General features: G+C 49.1%; 1 protein-coding gene across 1 annotated transcript in view; it reads left to right on the top strand.

Moving 5' to 3' along the window:
• The window catches only part of TAF3 (TATA-box binding protein associated factor 3), a 73,864-nt gene that overhangs the window by 8,403 nt on the left and 51,719 nt on the right, over positions 1-13,742 (top strand). The gene's annotated exons all lie outside the window — the stretch shown is intronic.

Below are 13,742 nucleotides of genomic sequence, written 5' to 3'. Positions count from 1 at the left end.
GGGCTGGTGCCGCCCCGTTCAGTGCCCCTGCCCCTCCCATGGTTAAGCTACGGCCCGTGCAGCCCCGGGAGGGGAAGGGTTTCTGTCCCTCAGCCTTTCCACCCCTGGACATATTGGCGGCCAACACTGTTCAGGAACCAATTGGACAGAGAGGTAGGAGTTTACAGTGATGGGAGGGATGCATGGGGAATCTTGCAATGGGGGAGGCAGAACCGGCCCTGCCTTCTGCCCAGATAAGACCCCGAGCAGTCGCCCATGTACAGCTCCTCCGCTCCTGAACAGCTAGGATCCGAGTGCCACAGAAACCAATCTCGGGGATGCAGCGGCTGCTGGCAGAAATACCTCTGGACCTAATACCAGAATTCCAAAACTGAGCGGCCGCTTTCGCAACCATGCAACATCATATGCTCTTTGTTACCAACAATAGAAAAACATACAATCTAATGATGCCATTCCGACAGGTTTGACTACTGGGGGAAAAACTCCAAATAATGATAGTGAGTTTCCCGTCCAAAATTGAATGTAATCAAAGTAAGGAAAGAGTAAAGTGAAAATCATCTGCCACACAGGCAGAGGGGCAGTGGGAGGGGGGTATGCTAGGGTTCGTGGTGGTGGAACATGTGCACTGGTGAAGGGATGGGTGTTTGAACATAGTATGACTGAGACTTGATCCTAAAAAGCCCTGTAACTGTTCTCATGGTGACTCAATTAAAAAATAATTAAGGGGCTGGAGCGATAGCACAGCAGGGAGGGTGTTTGCCTTGCACGCAGCCGACCCCGTGTTCGAATCCTAGCATCCCATATGGTCCCCTGAGCACTGCCAGGAGTTATTCCTGAGTGCAGAGCCAGGAGGTAATTCCTGTGCATCATCACCAGGTGTGACCCAAAAAGCAAAAAAAAAAAAAAAAAAAAAAAAAAAAAAAAAACCCCAAAAAATTGGGACTGGAGCGATAGCACAGCGGCGGGTAGGGGCGTTTGCCTTGCACGCGGCCGACTCGGGTTCGATTCCCAGCATCCCATATGGTCCCCCAGCACTGCCAGGAGTAATTCCTGAGTGCAGAGCCAGGAGTAACCCCTGTGTGCTGCTGGGTGTGACCCAAAAAGCAAATAATAATAATAATAATAATAATAATAATTAAAAAATGAAAGAAAGAAACGAGGCCATCTGAAAACCAAGATGGATGGGGTACTTCTTTGCCTCCCTGCCTCACTATTTTTTTGTTTGTTTTTGGTGAAACAAGATAGTGTTTATTGAAGAGAATTTGCTTCGATGTGAGGGGAGAGAGAGCAAGTATGTGTTCAAGGTAGAACACGGGCTCGAAGTCAAGCCCCCCCACCTCACTTAATGTGATTCAGTGAGTGAGTTATCTCCTTGCTTCTGTTGATCTGGGGAGGGGGGCCAGTTTAGGCCCATACCTGGCTACCCCTCAGCAATCAGTCCTGGCAGGCTCAGGAGACCAGATGGGGTGTCAGGGATCGAACCTAAGGCAGGGCGCCCTCCCAGCCATCCTTGTTTGTATGAAGAGTGGCAATGTGGATTGCCTCATTTGAAAACAGCAGCACGGTGTGGCAAGGTGTGGCTGCCCATCATTGTGGAGTTTTTTTTTTCCTACCTGGCTTCCTGTGTAGATCATTCAGACCACTAAGATTCCAAAGTGACATCTTGTTGAGAGAGAGAGAGAGAGAGAGGAGAGAGAGAGAGAGAGAGAGGAGAGAGAGAGAGGAGAGAGAGAGAGAGAGAGAAGAGAGAGAGAGAGAGAGGGGAGGGAGAGGAAGGGAGGGAGGGAGGGAGAGAGAGAGAGAGAGAGAGAGAGAGAGAGACTGAGACTGACTCTGAACATGGAGTGGAACCCGGAATCCATGCTGGCTTCTCACCAGGCCTGGACGAGAGGAGCTCACCGGGCCCTTTCAGAGCTTCCGTGCCTTCAGCTTTAGTCCTGCCACTCGACACTTCAGTTGTCTCCACCTCAGCACTCTGAGCTTCTGTGCCCTGAAGGCACGACCCATGACACCGGTGTTTGTACAGAACACGCTGTGAGAAAGTGCTTGAGATCTGAGTCAAGCACCGATGATCAGGTCTTCCCTCCAGAAGTCACTGCTTTCTCTTCCTTCCGTGTGTGTTGGTAGCAATGACTAGGTAGAGACTGGGACATCTCTAGAAGTCTCAGTCACCCTGGCTTTGCTTGGTAATGTTTCAAATTCATTCCCCTGCCTTTGCGCTTCTTTTTATGGAGATGCTGATCCATAATTCCTGAGCCCACAGCAAACCTCAAAGAGCACCAGAAGGACCATGAAGGCCTTATGCCATGAGCTGGGGGGGCCAAGTCACAGCTGAGACTTCCTGTGGGGAGACTTTAGGGGACCATATGTGGGGCCCAGGTTGGCCACCTACAGGGCAAGTGCCCTGCCTACTGTATGTCTCTCTGGCTCCTGTAAACATTTTATGTAATCCTTGGATACTTCTCTCGGCCTGTACTTAGCGACTTGCTACTAAGCAGATTCTCACTAACTTGTGATACATATGCATAGTTCCCAAGAGTGCAGGGATGGCTGAAGAGAGTGCAGGGGGTAGGACACCTGCTACTGGCCATTGCCGTTCTCAGAGGGAGCCTCTTAAATCATTAACAGTCTGACCTCTTCATCTTCATGGGGCAGATTGTTGGAAGCTCCTTTGATTCTGCTAGGCGGTGCAGAGTTGGCATCTGTTCATACATTGTGAATAACTGTGATAATAGCAAACACCTGGCCACCAGGGTCTTCATTGCCCTTTGGCTTCCTTATGAGCCACAACTGGGCCAGACTTGGATCATGAAATATCGTGGTGAAGTGCCGTTAGGAGCTGGCCCTTTGGTCAGTTCTTCAACTTGACTCTCAAAGAAGCACTGGAAGACTGGAGAGGTAATAACAGAGGTTAAGGCTCTTGCCTTACATTGAGAAACAGGAAAAGCCTTCAAATGTCTTTCCCACAGTCATCGCTGTGAACTGCATCCTAAGTGGCAGTGGTGAGCGGAGCTGGCAGTGCACAAAAAGCCCAGGCTTCGTGGAGACTTGAAGGCAGAGCACATACTTATAGGGCCGTTTCCCCAGCCACCTCACCTAAGCCTGTGCTGTCATGTGCAAAACGGGTACCGTGATGCCCAGCACCACACAGGGTAGGAGACACTTTATAGAACCGGCTAAGCACACAGGACGTCAGACAGGGAATACTCTCCTCCTTCCTGCACCTCCCTTGCTCGTCAGGAATTTGCTTTCGTGTTGAGGAGGGCGAATCTTTGTAGCACCCATCCTGCACCTGGGAGCTAAGTGGGTGCAGGCTGGGCGGGTGTTACAGAGCTGTGAGGGAGCTGACAGAGAAGGGATTCTTGCCCAGCTGCTGGTGTTTAAGAATCAGACCGGGGGCTCTTCCTGGCTCTGGGCTCAGGAGTGACCCCAGCTGGTGCGGGGGAAATGTGGTATCTGGGGTCCAACTAGGGACGGCCACACGCAAGGCAAGTGCTTTAACCCCTGTACTGTACTCCAGCCTAATTCTGTTTGCTTCACCCTTCCTGTACCTTGTCACAACCCCCTTCGTCCCTGTTCCAGGGCTCTCTCATCACCAGGAGCACCTTGTGTTCTCTCCTCCCACTGTCTCTTTCCCCTCCGTGACCGGCATCGTCACTGATGTGGGGTGACTTGTTGTTTCTTGCTAGTTCCCCTTGGATTAATGGTTTTCCCCATATAGGTGAAAGCATCTGTGATGGCCTTTCAGTTCCTCACACTCAGCATGAGTTACTGAGCTGTGCACCACTGACTGCTCCATTGGAGAAGGGTTCCAGTCTATGGGTGACAGTCAACTGTTGATTTTCCGGCTGTGAATAATGCTGCCGAATATAGGTGTACACTTTTCAAAGTATCTTTTCAAAGTAGTGCTTTTATGACTGTGAAGAAATGCCTGAGTGGTACTGCTGGATCACAGGGTGTTTCCAATTTTTTCTTTGGGGTTTTGGAGCACTATCTGTGGTGCTCAGAGCTTCCTCCGGGTTCTGTGCTCAGGGATCACACCTATGCGTGTGTGTGGGACCATATAGGGTGCTGAGGCTCTGATGGGTATGGGCCATGTGCACAGCACGCACTTTAACCCCTGTGTTATCTCTCCAGAGGCCCAGTATTTTTTAGTTTTACTTACTCATTTCTAATTTGGGGGTTCTACCCATTGTTGCTGGGAGATGGGGCTGTTCTTGGCTCTGTGTGTGGGGATTCTCCTGGTGATGCTCAGAAATTGTGTGGTACCAGACATTGGACCTGGGCCTGCCACCTGCAGGAGTTGCACTCAGCACTTGAGCTCTCTCGTAGTGTGTTAAGGAGCCCTCATTTCATATAGTTTGCCCATAGTGGCTGCATCTTTCCACCCCCAGTGTTGCAGGGGGCCTTCCCCTCTGCTTTCTGGCCAGCACTAATTGTTTCCAGACTTATGGGTGTAGGCTACTGTTACCCGGGGAGGTGGACACTCACTGCAGTTTACACTTGGGTGACCCCAGTACTAAGCAATGTTGAGCATTTTCCTTGTGTCTGTGGGATACCTGTCTTCTTTGGAGAAGTAGTCTGTTCAGGTCTTCTGCCCAGTTTAAAAAAAAATAATGATTCAGTAGACTGTTGTATTTTGTCATTTATAATAGTATAGAATTTTATTTGTGCCTGTGTTTATACTACTCTCCACTCCCACCATCAAAATTCCAGTGCCACCTCTTCACCAGAAGAAGCCCTTTCACCTCTCACTCCCCTTTCCTTCCTTTTCCCCTGGTAACCATAATCATTTTCACGAGTCTAGGTGTTTTCCTGGGAGGATTATGTCCTGCCCATTTTTTAATTAGGTTGCTTACTTATTGGGTTGTTGGCCTCCCTCCCACCCTCCCTCCCCTCTTTCCTCCGTCTCAGGCTATCTCATGTGGTGCCGGGGGTCAAACCCGGGTCATCATGTGCAGGTATATACAGTAGATACTACCTACTGTACTCTCTCTCTAGCCCCTGGAGTTGATCTTTGTGATATTAAACAGCGGTCAGATTTCATCTTTTTGCATGTGACTATCCAGTTTTCCAGCACCATTTGCTGAAGGGGTTTCCTCTTTATTGTTTGGATGGACTCATTTGTTGTTTAGCTGTACAGAAATGTGTGGGCTTATTGTGGGGTTCTCTGTCCTGTCCCATTGATCTGTGCATGTTTTCCTTCCAATACCGCACCTCCAGTGATCACTGCTTCGTAGTCTGGTTTGAGGTCAGGGAGTACGATGCCTCCATTTATTCTCGCTCTCAGAGTGCCTTTGGCTACTTGGGCCCATCGTGCTTTCCTATAAAGTTTAGAAAATGTCATTGCTTATTTAGTATTTTGCTTTAGGGAAGAGGGCCTGTGTAATAATGTTTATTTTTCAAGCTAGAGCAGGTAGGGCGTTTGCCTTACATTCAGTCAATCTGGGTTTGATCTCCGGCATCCCATATGGTCCCCAGACCACCACCAGGAGTGATGCCTGAGCATTGCCGAGTATGACCAAACAACAAACCAAAAAAATGTGTATTTTTCTAATCGTGAGCCGGGGATATCTTTTAATTTCTTTATGTCTTCTATTTGAATAATGCTGGACAGTTTTCAGTGGGTAGCTCTTCACCTTCATTAAATATTTCCTCTTTTAATGCCATAGTGAATGGGATTATTTTCTTAATTTTCTTTCTTCCAACTCATTCTGTGTTGAGTTTTTGTGTTGCATTTCTGTGTGTTGATTTTTGAGTCCGCCACTTTATTGAGATCATTATTTGTAGTTGTTGATATTATTTCTAATACCATCTTCAAATAGCAGCAATTTAATTTTTTTCCAGTTTGTTGGGGGTGATTGGTTGGTTTGGGGACCATATTTGGCAGTGCTCAGGATTGACCTGGGGCTCCCACATGCACATATGTGCCCCAGTCTTTGAGTGAAGTCTCTCTCCTTCTATTCTGCTCTGACTCTCTTTTATGTCTTCATTCCTGATTGCTCCGACTCCTGAAATTTAGTGCTACTAGTGTCTTTGGGGCCTAGAGAGATAAGTGGGAAGGGTGCTTGCCTTGTGCTCAGCTGACCTAGGTTTCATCCCCAACACCCCATATGATCCCCCAAGCCTTTCCAGGAAGGATCCCTGAGTGCAGAGTCGGAGTAACACCTGAGTACCAACAGTGGTTCCCCCCTCCCCCAACACACACACATACAAAAACGTTAATAACCTTGTTCCAGATCTTCATGGAAAAGCCATCAGGTTTCCATCATTCAGTGTGATCTCAGCTGTAGGTTTGTCATATATGGCCTTTGTTATGCAGTTATGTTTCTTCTATTATCGTCATTGAGCATTTTAATCATAAATGGATGTTTGGTCTTCTCAGAGTCATTTTCTGCAACTGTTGATACTTCATGTGATTTTTATATTTTTTGTTGATTGTGGCCTGTGGTGTATTCAACATGCCAAAAACAGTAACAAGTCTCACAATGGAGACATTACTGGTGCCTGCTCGAGCAAATAGATGAACAACGGGACAACAGTGCCACAGTGCTACAGTGGCATGTAGTACACAAATTGATTTGCATATGAGTCATCCTTGCATCTCTGGGATGAATCCCACTGGATCATCATGAATGAGTCTCTCTTTCTCTTTCTCTTCCTCTATCCCTCATTCCCTCTCTCCCCACACCTGGCTGTGCTTAGGACTTACTCCTGGCTCTGCACTCAGGGATCACTCTTAGTGGAGCTTGGACATAAATGTAGTTCGAGAGTCAAACCGTGGTCGGCTGCATATAAGGCAAGTGCCTTACCTGCTGTACAGTCTGTCCAGCCTGTGAGTGAATTTTGTGATGTGGTTGGGTCCAATTTGCCATGATTTCATGGAAGAATTTTGCCTCGACTTTCATTAGAGATACCATGCTGTGGCTTTTCTCTTTTTATGCTGCCCTTTCTGGCTTGGCAATTCATAATGATACTGGCACGAGAATGAGTCGGGTGTTTGCCTGCCTGAGTTTTCTGAAAAGTTTGAGCAGGATGAGTATTGGTTCTTTGAAAGCTGTGTAGAATTCATCGTTGAAGTTGGCTGTTTCTTAGCTTTTGTTCTGAGAAACACTTCTGATTCCTGTTTGCATTAATGCATTTGTGGTTAGGTTGTTCATCATCTCTTTTTGGTTGTTGGTTTTGGGGCCACACCTGATGCTGCTCAGGGTTTGGCTCTGCACTCAGATCATTCTTGGTGGTTCACAGGGACCATATGGGGGTTCCAAGGATCAGACCCAGGTCCACCACATGCAAGGCATGCGCCTTCCCCACTGTACTATCACTCCAGCCATTTTGTTTTGGTTTTTGGGGGGACACACAAAGTGATGCTCAGAGGTTCTTTCTGGCTCTGTACTCGGAATTCCTCCTGGAGTGCTCAGGGACCACAATATGATCCCCTACCCACTATGCTATCTCTTCGGCTCGCCTCTTTTTCTTCTTGGAAAGTTGTAAAATCCTTTCCTTTTTTTTTCCTGGATTGCTCTAGGGATGAACCCAGGTCTTCCACATGCAAAGCCTTATCTCTGGTCACCAAAAGTTATAGATACTTAAAATTTGTCCGTTTCTTTAAAAAGAATACATTCTTTAGGTTGTCCCGTTTTTTGCATTTGAATGTTAATGGTAATTTTTAAAAATACTTTTGTTGCAAGACATAACTTCTTTCATTTCTTACATATTTTTAGTCAGAATTTCCCCCCTTATTTTCTTGGTGAGACTATCAAGGGTTTTACCATTTTATTGATCCTTTCAAAGAACAGTTCTTGGTTTCTTTGATCTTCATTGATCTTCATTGTCGGTTTTGGTGTTTTGGGGTCACACCTGGCCCTGCCCTCAGGTTCACGAAGCCTGAGGTGCCCTGGGCTTGACAATTCCAAAGGATACAGGCCGGGCATGGATCCGGGGTCCCTCGGAATCAGTGACGTTGCTCATGATTAGACTGGGGTTCTGAGCTTGGGGAAGAGAGCCCCCTTTCCCCCCTCCCCTGGTAGCCATTGCGCCTGCGGAGAGTGCAGTGCCTGCTTCAGGCTGGTATCCTGCAGGGCCTGTGGTCAGGAGCCCCTGCCCAGGCCAGGCTTCGGGAAGGCCATGTGCCCCCTGCTGGTAGGCTGTGTATCTGCATCTAGATCTGAGGCCTTTTGGGGCCGAAATTGGAACCCTTTGGACTGGCCACATCTTCTTCCAAGGGTTCTATGTTTATTCTTGAGGGCTTAAGAAACGTTTGTAAAATACAGGTTTTAGATGACTATCAAAAGTGACCCAAACAGGGGCTGGAGCGATAGCAAAGCGGGTAGGGCGATTGCCTTGCATGCGGCCGACCCAGGTTCGATATCCAGCATCCCATATCCCCTGAGCACCGCCAGGGGTAATCCCAGAGTGCAGAGCCAGGAGTGACCCCTATGACCGGGTGTGACCCAAAAAGAAAAATAAAGTGACCCAAACATACTGAGAAATTCAAAATGTTGCTTGAATGTCTGAGTAAGTGTAAGGTGAGTGGTGGCTCCCCCAGCCCCAGGCCCACTCGAGAATATGCGTGTGTAGGGCGTGACCCTCGAGGGCAGCCAGCCCAGACTTCCCACCTGCCAGGCATACACTCCGGCCCTGTGAGCTGGCTTCCTGCCCCAAGGATAAACATTTGAAGCACCTGGATTCACACAATAATGACATGGGGGGGGGGGGGGTGGTGTTGATTGAGAATGGCAGAATGGCAAGGTGTTTTGGTCGGGCTGGTGGCAGTCTTCCGGGGAGAGGTCGTGGGGCCCCCATTCTGCTGATGTGGGGGTGCAGGGGCAAAGGACCATAGTGCAAGATGGGGATGGCAGGATCTGCCTGTGGGTAGGGAGCTGGATTTCCAGCTTGAAGGGCTCTGGGTTTCTGGGGATGGACCCTGGGCTGACTGCATGCAAAGTAAGCACTGCCGTCCTGTCATTCCAGCCGAAAGAGGTCCAGGTGTGGATCTTAATAATCTGGCAACAACCCGGGCCAGAGAGAGCAGATGCACTTGCTTGCCGCAGGCCGGGGCCAGGGGACCATTGAAGGGGCCGAGCCAGGCTCCTCCCTAAGCACTGCCGGTGTAGCCATGAGACGAGGCTAAGTTGGTGTCGCACTGGTGTTGCTCTTGCTAAGTGCTAGGCGCCGTGTGGAGGCAGAGGTGGTGTGTAGGTCCACGTGTGGGGCACTTGAGTCAGTGATCCCGGAGTTCTCTGATGCTGCTGGGTCACACCACCTAGCTGTATCACCAAGTGTATTCGTGCAGGGTTTGGGTCCTAGGCAGCTTCCGGCAGTGAGCCCGTGCTCCGTGTTTAGAGGCTGGCCGTTGGTGGGTGGCCCGCGATGGTCTTTTCTTATTGGCTTTCTTTTTCTCTTGCTACAGTGTGCTTGTCCTTTTCCCCAGCCCCGTTTTTCTTCTGAGCAGCAGCTGTAATTGAATGAGGTCAGTGCCATCTACTAGTCAAGGAGCCACCCTCCCTCACTACAGGGTGCACTGTCTGAGTCTCAGCCCAACCCCAGGGGTCCTGCCCTTGGGAGCAAGCAGTCCCGTCTGCCCTCTGGGCTTCTCTCGGGTGGAAATGTGGATGATGGGCACACGTGTGGGCACACCGTGGCCTCATCCCTGCCGAGGGAGCCAGTCTTCCCTCCCCGTGAGAGCTGCCCTGCACCCCACGGTCCCCCAGAGACTGCCAAGTGTGACCCCGTGGCCACTTAGTAAGGAGGGAAGAAGTGTGAGGGCAGGGCCAGCGCCACGTGTCTCTCTGGCTCCGGGCTGTGATCACCTGCAGCGTATGGCAGTCGGCCTTCCCGTCCCCTGCACCCACTGAAGTGTTCTTGTTTTCAGTAGTGCTTGAACGTGCCTTTGGCTGTACCAGGGGAAGTGGCGCTGTGCCTTGCTCGTGCACCTGAGGTTGTCGTCCTTCGTTGTTGGGGCTTCACATTAATACACAAACTTGGGTCATAGAAAACTCATTATTTTTCCTTTCTGGAGTCAAAATTGGCTTAACTGTATAATCCATTATTATCAAAGCATCTTGAAGTTACAAATGTAACATTTAAGTGTTTCCTGCTTGTTAGTAATCCTTAATCACTCAGCTCCTTCCTGCTTGCTGGAGTCTCCCACGGTGCGGGCGGTCAGGGCTCGGTAGATGGCGCTCTTGCCTTTTCTGGCGCAGGTGTTAATGAATATCCAATTTAATGGCCCCCAAAAAGCGCTTCTCAGAGAGTTGCAGAAAAGCTTGCTAATGACTGGTCTTAGAGTACTAGTACTGAAGGGCTCTGTGTGGGCTTTGCTGAGCAGACCTGCTCACATCTTCCCTGAAGTAAACTCCTGTCTTTGGATCAGAGTTCCTTTTGATAGCTAGCTAAAGCTTTATGTTACTCTTTCTGAAGCTAGGTTTTCTTTCAAAATATTTGAAATTATTATTCATTTATCTGATTTTTCTCCAATGTCTTTTTAAGCATTGTCTTGCAAGTCTGATTAGAGGAACGGGAGAAATCACAGGGGGCAGAGGCTCTGACTCACCTCCCGCTGGGCTTGGTTTGCTCCCCACACCACATCTGGTCCCTGAGCACTGCCGGGGTCACTCCTGATCGCAGAGCCGGTCACAGCCCCTCTGCGCTACCTGGAGCAGACACAAAACTAAAGTCTCGTTAGAATTGAAAATGAACTTTCTTCACACACCCCCTCCCCAATTTAAAAAAAATTTTTTTTCAGTGTACTTTCCCTTTATTTATGAAGAGACTATTTGGTTTGTTAAAATAGCTAATACAATTTCTCTTCTTTATTTTTTTATTCACATTATTTATAGTCTGATTTTTTAACTTAACATTTTTGTTGTGTATTTTCCTTGTTCCTATGTATTTTATATTTACTGGTTTTAAGGACATACCATAATTTACCTAGCCATTCTCTTAATGTTAGACACTTTAATGTTTTGAGATATTACCAGGTTATATCAAATATCTGTGCATATTTTTTCTTCATATTATTTGCTTATGATGAATTCCCACAGTAGGAGTTTTTAGGTCAAAGGTATAAACACATTTATGGCTTTTGACATGTAGTCCACATTGCTTTCCAAAAGAATTGTATCATTTTACGATGCCACAATGAATGTATGATTATACCAATATTCTAGCAGCCTCATTGGAATTGAATTTCAAAGCATAATCTCTTTTTTCTTTTCTTACAAACTTAGATGAAACACTTTTTATTAAGCATATTTTTAAGGATGGGGCTCTTTTTTTAAAACTCTTTAGTTGAAATTTAGAAGCAAAAATAAACATTCCCTCTAGAACCTAGCCACAGTTCGTACAGAAGCAGACTTCCGAGTCTTTGTACGTGGTGAGCATACTCATTTTAATGAACGTCAGTTCTATTTAGTTCTGTAATGGGGGGGTGCCAGGTCCACTTGTGCCTAGGGTTACTTCCCAACTCTCCTCCCAGATCGCTCTTGATGAGTCTCAGGTGACTGTATGGGGCGCTGGGGATCAAACCCAGGCTAGCTGTGTGCAAAGCAAATGCCTTACCTGCTGTACTGTCTCTCCAACCCACTTGTATAACTTGTTTTAAACTTAAAATTCTTCGGACTGATAGTGCTGGCCTGGAGTGTGTTCAGGAGTTGAGAGTTTGCCTTGCGTGTTTGTTCCCCGGGAATAACAGTAAGTAATAATGAAGAAATTTAGGGGCTGGAATGATGGCAAGTTGGTAGGGCTCTTGCCTTGCAGGTGCTTGGCCCAGGTTTGATCTGCAGCACCTGATACAGTCCCCTCAGCCGTGCCAAGAAAGATCCCTGAGCACTGCTGGATGTGGCTCAGAACAAACAAATACATTGAATTGAGATACAGTCCAGTAGGTCCCAAGTGCCTGTAGGGCGGGTATCCCCAAAGAAATGTAGGGAGACAGCAAAGTATTTGCCTCTGGTGATTATATTGGTTCAAGATGATGAAGAAAGTGATCGTGTAAATGAATTTCATGTGCTGTGTCTTCAGGTGACACATCTGAGGTTAGTTTTCCACAAATCAAAATTGGCAGCTGAGCGGTATTTCTCAGAACAAATGAGTAGGTCCCTAGCTGCGTACAGAAGGGTTTCCTAACGCACGGGCGCTCCTGGAACAAGAACAAGCACATTGCTCGCAAAATCCTTTTCCGACTTGTGCCTGCAGCCAGCAGACTCTGCACGGACACAGAGGCTTTGCTGTGTCTCATTCCTCTTTACCTGGTGAGGTGGTTTCCACTCTCCTTTTATTCTCCTTTTATTCATGCTACATAAATTATTGATACAGTAACTTAAAAATACTCGGCTTGGGTAGGTGGCCATGGCGGTCTTTCCTGCTCTCCTGAAGGTAGAAGTCAAAGCCATTTGTCAGGCTGAGCACCACGATCTCATCCCGCCCTCCTCCCCTGTGCCACATTTGGGAACAGGAGGAGGCTCTGGGCCCCGGGCTCCCCGTGGTTCCTTCCAGGCCCTGAAGGGGGAGAGTGAGGGAGACTGGGGGTGCTCAGCGTGACACCCCTCTCCCCCCCTTGCTTTGGGGCCACCCTGGGGCCTTCAGGGATTGTGTGTCCTGCTTTGCCTAGACCTCCTGACTGTCGCAGGGGTGGGTGGTCTGGCCCAGCTCAGCTCCCAGGAAGACTTCGGGGAAGGTTCCAGCCACACTCTGGCGCCAGGCACATCAACACAGGTCTAGCCTGCCCCTTCGGGTCTTGTCTTGATCTTTCTGCTGGATCAGTGTTTCCCAGAGTGGGCACTGAGACCCCCTAGCGGGAGCTTTCTGTTGACTTCAGGAAGGTCAGTTTCCAGGGGTTTTTCCTGGGCTTCTCAGAGGGCGGATAAGTTTGGAACCGTCTGGCATGATGCGCACAGAACTGTTCCCCCTCTTTCCTCCCAGCGTGGCTTTGACCGGCAGTGCAGTGAGGTGCCGGCCCTGGGTGGATGTCCCCCTGGACAGTGGGTCCCATTCCTGACTCCCCTTCTTTGATTTTTAGTGGTGGTGGTGTTTAGTTTGGCGGCCACACCTGATGTTGCTCAGGGGCCACTCCTGGCACTGCCTTGGGGACCAGATGTGGGACTGAACCGGATTGGCTGTGTGCCAGGCCAGCACCTCCCCCCTGTCCTGACCAACTTTGTCGGGCTCTGCTTTCCCCAGCCCCAGGGAGGCTTTACCCTTCCTTCTTCCCAGTGTCGCGGGCTGCTGTGGCCCCACTTCCCAGCGGGGACTAGGGGAGAGCAGACTGCAGACTGGGTGCCGGCAGGAGATGTGCCGGGCCGGGGCAGTGCCTGCCCTGCACAGGGCTCAGGGTGGGCTTGTCACAGAACAGCCGAGCCTGTCCGTGAGGAAGCAGCTCGAGGCAAGGCACACGGAAGCCAGCCCCTGAACGCCAGCAGCTCTGAGTGGTGCAGGGCGTGTGCCCGTGAGTGTGCCCCACAGCTTCCATGGCCTTGCACTGGGATCAGCCGCAAATGGCCCAGCACCGAGAGGAGAAATTAAATCAGAATGCAATAGCGATATGCAGCTTAAGTTCCAAATGGAGCCAGGCGGGTTTTGAAAGCTGTGATTTCTGACATGCCTCTAGAAATGGTTTCCTGTTTTGGCAAGGAATTGGCATTTAGTTGCTCACTTCTGGATTCTGGAGTTAGTCGGCTGATGCCTCCAGAAACCTGGTGATTGCTTGGGAGCTCAGGCCAGTCGCTCTTGGACTGAGTCCC

Source organism: Sorex araneus, chromosome 9 (assembly GCF_027595985.1).
Source record: "Sorex araneus isolate mSorAra2 chromosome 9, mSorAra2.pri, whole genome shotgun sequence".
Lineage (NCBI taxonomy): Eukaryota > Metazoa > Chordata > Mammalia > Eulipotyphla > Soricidae > Sorex > Sorex araneus.
This window is presented reverse-complemented; position numbering and strand designations above follow the sequence as displayed.